Source organism: Rousettus aegyptiacus, unplaced genomic scaffold (assembly GCF_014176215.1).
Source record: "Rousettus aegyptiacus isolate mRouAeg1 unplaced genomic scaffold, mRouAeg1.p scaffold_m13_p_8, whole genome shotgun sequence".
In the NCBI taxonomy this organism is placed as follows: Eukaryota; Metazoa; Chordata; class Mammalia; order Chiroptera; family Pteropodidae; genus Rousettus; species Rousettus aegyptiacus.
The window spans coordinates 44,581,713-44,592,361 of record NW_023416311.1 but is presented as its reverse complement, the minus strand read 5'-3'; the positions used below and the strand labels follow the sequence as shown (position 1 = coordinate 44,592,361).

The 10,649-nt window shown below is 38.9% G+C and overlaps 1 long non-coding RNA gene across 1 annotated transcript in view; it reads left to right on the top strand.

Annotated features, from left to right (window-relative positions):
- The first annotated feature begins 466 nt into the window (after nt 1-466).
- The window catches only part of LOC107506542, a 310,970-nt gene continuing 300,787 nt past the window's right edge, over nt 467-10,649 (top strand). Inside the window, exon 1 of the long non-coding RNA XR_001595953.2 lies at nt 467-1,057. This is a non-coding gene — a long non-coding RNA (uncharacterized LOC107506542). The remainder of the gene's footprint in view (nt 1,058-10,649) is intronic.

Genomic DNA, 10,649 nt, shown 5'->3' with positions numbered 1-10,649 from the left:
TGGGAGGCCCACTTTTTAAAGAACTACTTGCTCCTGGGGAGAAATGCCTGAGACAGGTACTCTGGAGCACCCCACTCTGGGGTACACAGTGTGGTCCTTGGACCAGCAGCATTGGTATCGCTTGGGAGCTTATCAGCCATGAGGAATTTCAGGTTCCGTTCCAGCCAGACCTACTGAATCAGAGACTCCCTTTACGAGGTCCCAGGAGACTTGCGTGCATCAAGGTTTGAAAAGCTCTGCTCCAGTGGACCCAAGTGGGTCACACACCTTCTCAGGTTGTCTAACTCACGCCCCTGGAGCAGCAAAGCATTGTGAGATACTCTGGTTGATCATTTCCCAAAATTCCAGGAAAAGAATCCCCAGAAAGTAGAGATAACAAGTGTGGCAATTACAAATACAACCTCTTCTTTGAATTAGCAATTACAGAACTGTTCGAAGAAATGTGAGCAATTCTTCATTTTGAGAACTTGAACCTTCAGAGGTCTTGAAGTGAAAGATGCTTCTGGAATGTGGTATAACACAGATCGCTTAGAATTCTAGATCAAAGTTGAGAGTCATTAAAGTGTTTGTGGGCTCAAAGGCAAAAAGACATCAGTTCTGAAATACAAGAGTTGTGTTGAGACTGGTTCTGTCCCTCCGTGTGTCTTTATGAGGAAGAGTGTTTCTTGAGCCTTTGAACCTTAGAAACCTGTCAATTTGAGTGGAAGAGGTGACATTTTCCTTTAAGGTAAAGGTTGTATTCCATTCAGACCCTCAAGCATCAAGGTCAGGCCCTGTTCAGAATAACTGAATGCTAATTGACTTGCTGGGAATTAATGTGCATTATCTTGTTTACACCAATGTTCTGCTGGCAGTTTGTAAATCATTTTCTCCAGCAGGCTCTGACATGGATTTGAAGTTTGTTTTGGTTTTATATGCGTTGGGTTAATCTCTAGCTTTGCTAGAGGGTGGGAGAAATTAAACAGAATGAGAGAGGGGGACCTCTCCCCTGCACACTTCTGTATCATCAATGATCATCACAATTGTCATGGATTTTGGAGCTTGCGTTTACCTTCAGGTAAGGAACAGACTGGCTATATAATTATGCTAACACTTTCCAGGGAGGTTTTTTGTTCTTTAGCTTTGCCAAATGTATGCAGGCTCCTGCTTGCTTGAGCATTCACTTTGGCAACTAATCAACACACACAGGCCACAGACTGGCTGGCACACTTATAGAGACCCTGCAAGGTGACCTCGGTGATTTGTGTGGCTGCCCCTTGCCATGGTCCATTTCCCAATGCAGCGGGCAATCTTCCAAGCTCTCTGCGCGGTAATCACTTCGACTTCCATCGAAACCCCAAGCTGGAGATATATAGTTTACCTACTTATTGCTCTGTTTTTGGTCTACAATAACTAGAACCCCACTGTTGTTTATCTTTTTTGCCACTAACGGGCTGTATAACCTTGGCCAAGTCACCGTGCTTCAATTTCCTTATCTATAAAATCAAGGGATTGTATTTTTATCCATAGTCTGGGTTTCTTGCTTTTTCCTTCGGTTCTTGGAAGCAAAATGGTTGCCAGCACCAAGGCTGGAGGAAGCTGCAATGCTGTAGTGAGAACTAAAGTGGCCTTAGAGGCTTTGTTTGGAGTTCCGGATCTGCCTCTGACTTAATGTGCATCTGACCTTCGGCAAGTCTCTCAGATCTTCAGTTTCTTCATCTGTAAAATGGAGATAAATATCCTATCTAGCCTACCCTGCAGGGCTGTGATGAAAGAGTGTATTGCACTCAGGAAGGTGCTATGCAGTACAGAGGGTGATAAATTACCTGGTTTGTCTGATCCATCTTTTAACCAGAAAGATGCCATCATGCCGGTCCCAACCCCGGAGAGTCCTTAGGTAGCCACAGCTGCAGTGCTCAGCTCCAGCTACACAGCAGAACCCTGTGGAGATACGGTCCCCCTGGCTGCTGTCAACGCCACCCATTCAGAATTTCTGGGGGAAAGTCTCAGACATGAGATAGATGTGCAGCTAGATTCGAGAACCACTAAGGACAAGGAAGTCTTACCACTCTCTTGATCTCAGATCGTAATATTCATTGCCTATGACAGGCTGTCCCTTCTCACATCTGATGCCTGAGGTGTAATGTGGACAGGATTGGGTCTGCAGGGGGCTGTCCTCCTGTAGTCTTCTTATTAAGCTTGACAAATCTACCTTCTAGTCTTAATTCATGATTTTTTCCCCTATCTATTAAATGGAAGAACTCTCAGACGCTACTATTGGAAATGAACTTCTTGAGAACTGTATATATATCTTTTGGAAATGAGGCAAGGTTAAACTTGAACTGTATTTAGTCCTCCCTAAGCCCCCCTTTTTTATATATACATAGTTTTATTGACTGTATTTTTAAAATGAAATTGATTGGGGTGACATTGGTTAATAAAACTATACAGGTTTCAAGTGTATAATTCAATAATACATCACAAATATATTGCATTGCATGGTTACCACCCAAAGTTAAATTTGCTTCTGTTGACATATATTTGACTTTCTTTACTCTTATTTATCTCTCCCCTCCCCCTTTCCCTCTGGTAACCCCTAAACTATTATCTGTGTCTATGAGTCGCTGTTTGTCTTGTTTGTTTGTTGTCTAAGCACTCTTTTAAGTATTAACCTGGGCAGAGCTAAACTTGATCTTTTGCCCTTTGGAGCACTGCAGTAATAGAGGGTGACAGAAAAAGAAAAGGAAGTAGAGGAACATCACAAATAGGTGTCTAAGACGATTTTGTTACCAATTAGGGAAGAAATGCTAGTTAAGTTCTGTGTCTAAGAACAGCTGTGGGATGAGTACCTGGAGTTTATGCAGATTTCTTCACGAACCACCAAGGTCCAGGCTTAGCCTTTCTCTTCACTCTTCTTCTGATAAGTTCCATTGTGTCTGGGACTAAACTCAGCCTAGATATTTCAGAGGCACAGGCCTAGGCAGGTGCCATTAAGAACCTCAGAGGAGGTGGCCAGGGAGGCCAGGATGGGGAAAAAAATAACCCCATCCAAAACATATGATTCAAAATTGAGGAACAAAGGAAATTCTCAGTAAGTCGACTTTTTATTTATTTCATTTGAGTTCATCAGTGAAATGAGATAAGGACATCTGTCTCCTGCTAAGTAGGAGCCATGTTCTTTCAGGTAAGAATGATAATGCTGGGGGAATGCATTTCTGCAGACTTGCCTTAATCTATTTCTGGGGTAATGGACTTTCACAGTGGCCTCAAGTGCTGCTGTTAATAACTTCTTGCTTCTTCCAGCAGAAATGCACTAGAACTGTTTTCAGATGTATGTTCACTTTGAGGAAAAGAACAACAGAACCTTCTCTGAAAGAGAGAAAAAAAGATTAAACTCTTTCTCTAATCTAGCAGAAAAGAAGAAATTACTTCAGTACATGCTTTTACTGGTACGAACAACAGTATTAAGGACAAAGCTAGTTTCTTCATGACTGAAAGATATTTAGGACACAGAACTTGGTCTCTAACTCTGCTGTATTTCCCTGGTTACTTTAATACTGTGAGTTTTGGACTCCAGGGAGAAAGTCTAAAAATACTAGAGCCTGTCTGTTCAAAATCAAATAACAAAGATGGAAGGGTCCTGCTTTCGCCTTAAAAGAAAAAAGGAATATAAAATCTTAATGTTTTCATTTTTTAAACTCTAAATCAAAGTCAGACTTTGGACTATTGTTCTTTATTTTTATTTTTCATTGACAATGTGGAGACATGGTAGCACAAATTCAAATGGCACAGAAGGAACTATATTGGAAAACTATTCTCCCTTCTGACACTGCACACCAGAATGCTAGTTCTTGTTCTCTGAGGCCGCCTCTGATGCCAGGTTTTTGTGGTTCCTACCAGAGATGTTCTCTGAATATTAAAGTGTGTGTGTGTGTGTGTGTGTGTGTGCGCGCGCACGCACGCGTGCGCCTGCTCCCAGTCACAGAGCTCTCTCTCCCTTTGTGTAACATAAATAGTTGCATTCTATACACGATCTCCTACTCCTTGCTTTTTTCACTTGAAAATGTGTCCTAGAGGTAATTTCATATCAGCATATAGAGTCCAGTCTTCTTCATTTTAATAGCTGTATAGGATTCCACTGAAGCATGCATCATAATTTATTTAACCTGGTCCACACTTATGGGAATTTAGGTTCATTTACTGCTATAATGATAGAATGAATATTCTTATACATATATCTTAAAGTGTAAAATGATTTTGAAGCTTGAACTGCCATAATGTAACTTGATTCTCACATGTCTTCTTTGGTTGCAACTTTCTTCCAGGCCCAGCAGAAAACCTTAGCAGACTTAATTATATTTGAATTTTTAAGTATTAGCTGTAGGTTAGAGTACAGTGCTAATTTCTGGATGTGGGATTCCCCTCTGGTTTAGTTTAGCTGTTGCCAGCCTTACTGAATGAATGAGGGAATGGGTTCCTGGTGCCCCAAATTCATAAATGTCTGAAACAGCTTCTCACTAGGTATATAACTTTGGCTCACTTAATTTCTTGTTGTCTTACTTTCCTCGCTTGTAAAGTATGGTTAAATATGATAATCTTTGTGACCTCCTGCAGTTCTAAACTAATTTCCTTTCTTCTCCTCATCTTTTTCTTTTCACATTTATGGAGCATTTACCCTAGGCAGGCATTCTCCTTATTCCTATTCCCTACTGTTTATATTTTAGTGTGTATAAGAAAATGAAAATATGTGTAATCTAATAGAGATAAGTGTAAAGAGCAGTAGGAACACAGAACAGGGAGTGAACAATTTCCTTGTGATCATAACATTTGAATCCACTTTGAAACTTGACCAGACCGACAGATCTGTGGTGCCAACATTAGCAGGTTGGATACATGGAATAGAAGTATGAAGTTGTCATTGCTGAAAAGGAGGAAAGTAGAGTGGCAAATTCATCCACATTTACACATGGACTTACGAGCATCATCTATACTATTCTGATAGTACCCAGAGAAGGTTGAGGACAATAAAGAGACAGATAAAAAGGCATTAGCCAAATCATTAGAGTGGACAAGCATGATGTCTGAGTCAGTATCAAGAAACTGAGTTAGGAAATGAATGATGAATGATAATTAGATAGTTATTTTAATAGAACATTGTCAAGGAACCCCAAAAACCTATTTTAACTAAACTAAACTAAACTAAACTAAACCACATCACCATAATCACCCTGGAAAACCCATAATGATTTGTAGTATATAGCCCAATGAAGTTAGAAATCAGCCAGCAAAGGAGATTGGATTTTTTTCTCCCTTAAATCTTGAAACATAGGAGAGTCTCCCTTGTGATGGATTGTGTGTTTATACCTGAAGTCAGAGGAATGAATTAGATCTCTTAAAGCCCTAGGGTCCTCGCATTCTAATATTTGGTTTTACCTCAGTGGCTGTTCTATGAAGTGACTTTACCCTAAATGAAAAGTTGCTACTGCATAATAGTTGATGCTGATTAGGAGACAAATGTGCTGGTCCATGAAACTGTTTTAAAGAATACAAAGAGAACTCCATTCTCTCTAAATTCCAGGGGAAAACAACAATCAGCATTATTAGAAAAAAGGACAGTTATATTCTCCTTGAGAATGTCAAAAGGCATTGCAGAGAGGATCACTGCAAAGACAGAAACTGCTAAACAGGAGGGAGTTAATCGGAGATGAGAGGTGGAACTTTCCTACACTACCTTTCACACGAATCCCGTTCTTTTCTAAAGCAGATTCTTGGGAGAATACACACACACACACACACACACACACACACACACACACACATTTTTCTAAGAAGGGTTAACTACAGTCTTATTGAGAAATAAGAGAGTGGCTTACTTTACCATTTAAAATTCCTTCCAAGACTATTGTGATTCTATTACAATGCCTTAGGCGTTAAAGTGTCAAGAAACTAAATGTGTGTGTTTAATTCTAACAGAAAAAGAGACAACAAATGTTTCAAAGAGAAGAAGAAGAAAGAGAGGAAGAGAGAGAAATGAAGTCTTTTTCTCAGTGTTTACTTTTCACGGGAATGGAAATATTTAATATTGTTGTGATTTTCACATTGACGATGAATATCAGTTCATTGCAAAAAATGTGAATTAATTCTTAAAGTAAAGTCTAAAACTCAACATAAGTTTTTAAACACATATTAGGAAGAACAAGCTGTGCTAGGTACGATGGAGTGTAGGAAGACATAGTCACCACTTCAGGGACCTTCTAGACTATTGGAATATAAGATTTAGACTGTTGTAGGCATAATATGCTAATAGACTTCCAAGGAAAAGAAAATCTGTCAGGGAAAAGTCTAAAGATGAAGTAAAATTTGACATGGAGCCTGAAACAAGTATAGATTTTCTAGCAAGAAATGAAGTGAGGCGAGGCGGAAGGAACAGCATCAGCAAAAGGACGGAGATAGGAAAGTACAAGGGACAACAGGTGTATCAGTGTGACTGGAATAGTACGTTACATATGGAGTGGGTGTGACTTACCAGAACCATAACTAGTAGTAAGTGAGGTATAGTAAAATGCTATTTAGAAATCTCAGGTTTATCTATGGAGAAGAAAAGGGACTGATGCCTCAGGAAATGTAGACAGACCATCATGCCGTATCGTGGTAGAAAGGGAATGGGGCTGGCAGGACTGTGAGGAGATAAGGGGTGGGGGAGACTCTTTTCCGTTTCTGTAAGTGTTCTTATGTTTGAGGCCCATTCTTATAATTGTTTGAGTTTGGTCTTTTAAATTGTTTTCTTCCCCCAAAGCAAATTCCTATAGTGATGCTCCCAACATTTGCTTCCATTCCTCTCCTAAGTCATAAGAACAGTGTCCTTTCTTTGAGCATCATCTTTGGCAGGTGCTTTGACTCGTGGTCACTGGTTCTCAAATCGACCTTACAAATAAATATTATTATATCCAATTTATAGCCAAGAAGATGAACTCACAGAATTTAAACAACTATCTCCAAATAATGTGGGTACTAAGGGTCAGAGCCTGGACTCAAACTTGCCAGCCATGTGAGTAAGGCTTTGAGGTGGATCTTACAGACCCACTAGCTGACATATGAAAGAAACCATGTGAGAGACCTCAAATAAATTGAAGCTAGGTCCATGCTCTATTTCTGAAGAAAATAAACGGTGAGAAGTAACAACTTTAAAAAAAAAAAAATAAAGCTACAAGATCTATACTAAAGATATCCGTCAGACCTCTTTCCTGTGGGCTCACAAAGTGTCCACCGCATTAGGATTAGAGATTGTCCTTTGACTTAGCAATGTGGATTTCCACTCACCGAAGCTGATTTGGCTACAGCTACTGTTGAGCGTCCAACCTGTCAACAGCAAGCCGACACTGAGCCCAGTATATAGCACTGTTCTCTGGGAGAAGCTGTCAGCTGATTAAACAGTACCATTGCCATTATGGAAGGGATAGCACATCGTTCCCATTGGAATACATGCTTACTCTGGATACTGATTTGCTTTCCCTGCCAGAACCACCATTCATAGCCTTAAGGCATGTCTTAGTCACTGTCATGGTGCATTAGCTTTCAATGTTGCATAACAAATTACCACAAACTTATTGACTTAAAACAACACACATTTATTATCTCACAGTTTGCATGGGTCAAGACTGTGGGCATTGCTTATCTTGGTTCTCTGATGTCTCACCGAGGCTGCCAAGTGCTGTCAGGCTGTGTTCTCATCTGGAGGCCGCGCTAGGGAAGAATCTGCTTCCAAACTTGTTATTGGCTTATTATTGACTATCATCCTGGAAATGACCTCAGGTACTAGAGGTCCCATATAGTTCCTTATCATGCAACCCACTCCCTAGGCAGCTCAAAATATGACTATTTACTTTTCAAAGCCAGCAGGCAAATCTCTTCCTCCAGTCTGGTACGATGTAATCTTTTAAATGAAATATGATCCTGAAAGTAATATCTCATCGCCTTTGTCATATCTGCAAAGTCCTTTTTGCCATGTAAGGTACCATATTTATAGGTTCTGGAGATTAGGATGTGGACATGTTCGGGCAGTTTTATTCTGTCTACCACAGCGGGTTCTAGTGAGTAGAAGCCTTAGATGCTGCTGAACACCTTACCATGAAGAGAACAGGCTCTACAACAAAGAACTGTATGCACAAATGTCATGTTGAAGTTGAGAAATCCTGCTTTAGCATTAGCGTGATTTGTTATATAGTATTATGGAGACATTAGTTGAATAATACACTGATAATTATGATTCCCTAAAATTCTTAAAGCCTTAGTGAGTGTTGCAGAAAAAGCAAAGACTAAGAGTCATTAGACTTCTTTTTAAATCCAAGATTTGTCATATTAAATATTTGGAGTGTGGAAAATCTACCCCTGAATCTCAGTTTAGTCATTTAGAAAATGGGAACAATTATATACTAGCTTCTAGAGTTTTTCCAAGTCTTAAGAAAACTTATATACATAAGAGATCTTTGTAAAGAGGCATATAAAAAAAACCTTTTTATTATTAGGATAACTGGAATTCTATTTTTATAAAAAATACATTAGAATAATACATTGTAGGACTTATAAATTATAACAGGTCAAAATATTTGCCACAAGAAGCTATGGCTTTCTTTACTGGACTATTACAGTTTGACACAGAAATGAATACAATTTTGTAAAAAAAGTTAGTCACCAATTTTTTTTTAATTAGAAGAAAAATGGTAAATAACATATATTACACATACATGTAACATGGTAATACAAATAAGCAATGTATATATAATTTAGCATTATAAAAATCTATATAATTAAAACCAGTAATATTTTTGCTAAAAAGGATGGTTTCTCCCAACTTTTTAACCCTTATTTCCTTTCACTTGGTAATATTAGTTTTGGTCAGAAAGAAAAATGTATTAAATTTCATTAGGAGGAATTGAACGTAATAAGATAGCGAATTCAAAAGAACATGCATAGATTCCGAAGACAGCATGTGAAAGAGCAGAGCAGTTAAGGAAGTGAGACTGCACGCTACTGAGTGTGTACTTTTGTGACTCAGGTGGGGTTTGGTCGAAGATACACAGGGAGTCACTATGACTGAGCAGTTCAGGCCTCACTCTGGCTGCTTTCATTACAGGCCCCTTTCCTATGTTATTGATACTAGAATAACCACAAGTCTGATACAAACAAAGTAAATATTAACCAAGAACAAATCTGCTTGTACTACAGAAGCTTCATCTTGGAGAAGGTGGTTTGAAGAGAAGTTTAGGAAATGTTGTACATCTTAAAAGATGTAATTTCAAAAAAAGGAAGAAATTTAGGTTTTATTTTAAATAAGTGTGTGTTCAGCCCATAGGCTTAGGAACTTTTTGTGTACCTGGACCCTACTGTACCTCCCACCGACTTGATTTTCTCTTAACTGAAGAAACCTAGCCTAAGACAAGCTCTATGTTTCTGAAACCCTTGTGTTTCCCGGAGTGTGCCTGTGAGTTGGCATTTCTATTCTGTGCTATAGTAAAGATGCTTTTGTTTCACCAAATGTACAGATCTTGGGCCACCCCTGCAAATTTCTAAAATTTCTAGAAGGCAAGTATATCTTAAATGGCACTCCTTTGGAGATGAGGCAATATGCATAGATTGATACCCTCCTCTCCCTCAGGCAGTGGTAAATGCACATTGACCATATTAGCCTCCTGATGCAAGATTTTTTCTCAATTGAGTTTATGTTCACAAGTGACTGACATCCTTCTCCACCACCTTTTTTTTATTCACCTAACCATCTATGGTCTGGCAAGCTCTGTGCTGTTTTGAGCACGTGAATTTGCCTGGAATATACATGGAAATATGGAGTTGCACCCAGGTACTGAGAATGCCTTTGACTGAGACTGAGTAGAATGAAAAGCTGGGAGACGGCTCTTTAAAACTTTAGGCTTTTAACTCTTGAGAGCAAGAAAATTTGATTTAAAAGTTTAATTTCTTTGGACTTGAATGTTTTTGGACTTAAACTTGCAAGGAAATTTAATCTCTGAACTTTTCTATTTGGGAATTTGATAATAGGATGAGGTTTATATTCAATTTTGATGCATCTCTATTTTGGCATTTTATTATTGGAGTACCTTCATGTTGTCATTTAATCTTGTTGCAAGATTTATGATGTGCTATTTTGGGTAATGTTGCTAGATGTACCAATACAGAGAAGAGAATGAGTTTCATTTTCAGCCTTGAGTACAGAGTGGAATTGATTTAATTAGTGCCCCTTTCTGACCAATTTCATAATATACTGGATTCAAATCTAGTCTACAGGTTGTCCCAGGATAATACACAAAAGAGCAATGATGGTCTTAGGACAGTGGCCTTGTGAAGGTGGGAGCAGGGCTCTGCCTTGATCACTTGTTTTTCTCTCTTGAAAGGGAAGAGCTGGTTGACCAGAGGCTTAATGACTAAGATCAATGGTTAAGAGAACAAAAAGCTAGTCAATGTTAGTAGCAAACACTTCTCAACTTCTGAAGTTTTCCTCTGTGAGGAGGGAGGCAAAATAATGCTATTCTTGTTCTTTCTCCCTTATTTATGCCATCTTAGGAAAGGGAGGGAGAGTTCTTTATATGTTTCAGTTACAAGTCTTTTGTCTTTCGTGAGACTTCATGTTTTCTCTCAGTCTGTGGTTTGTCTCTTCA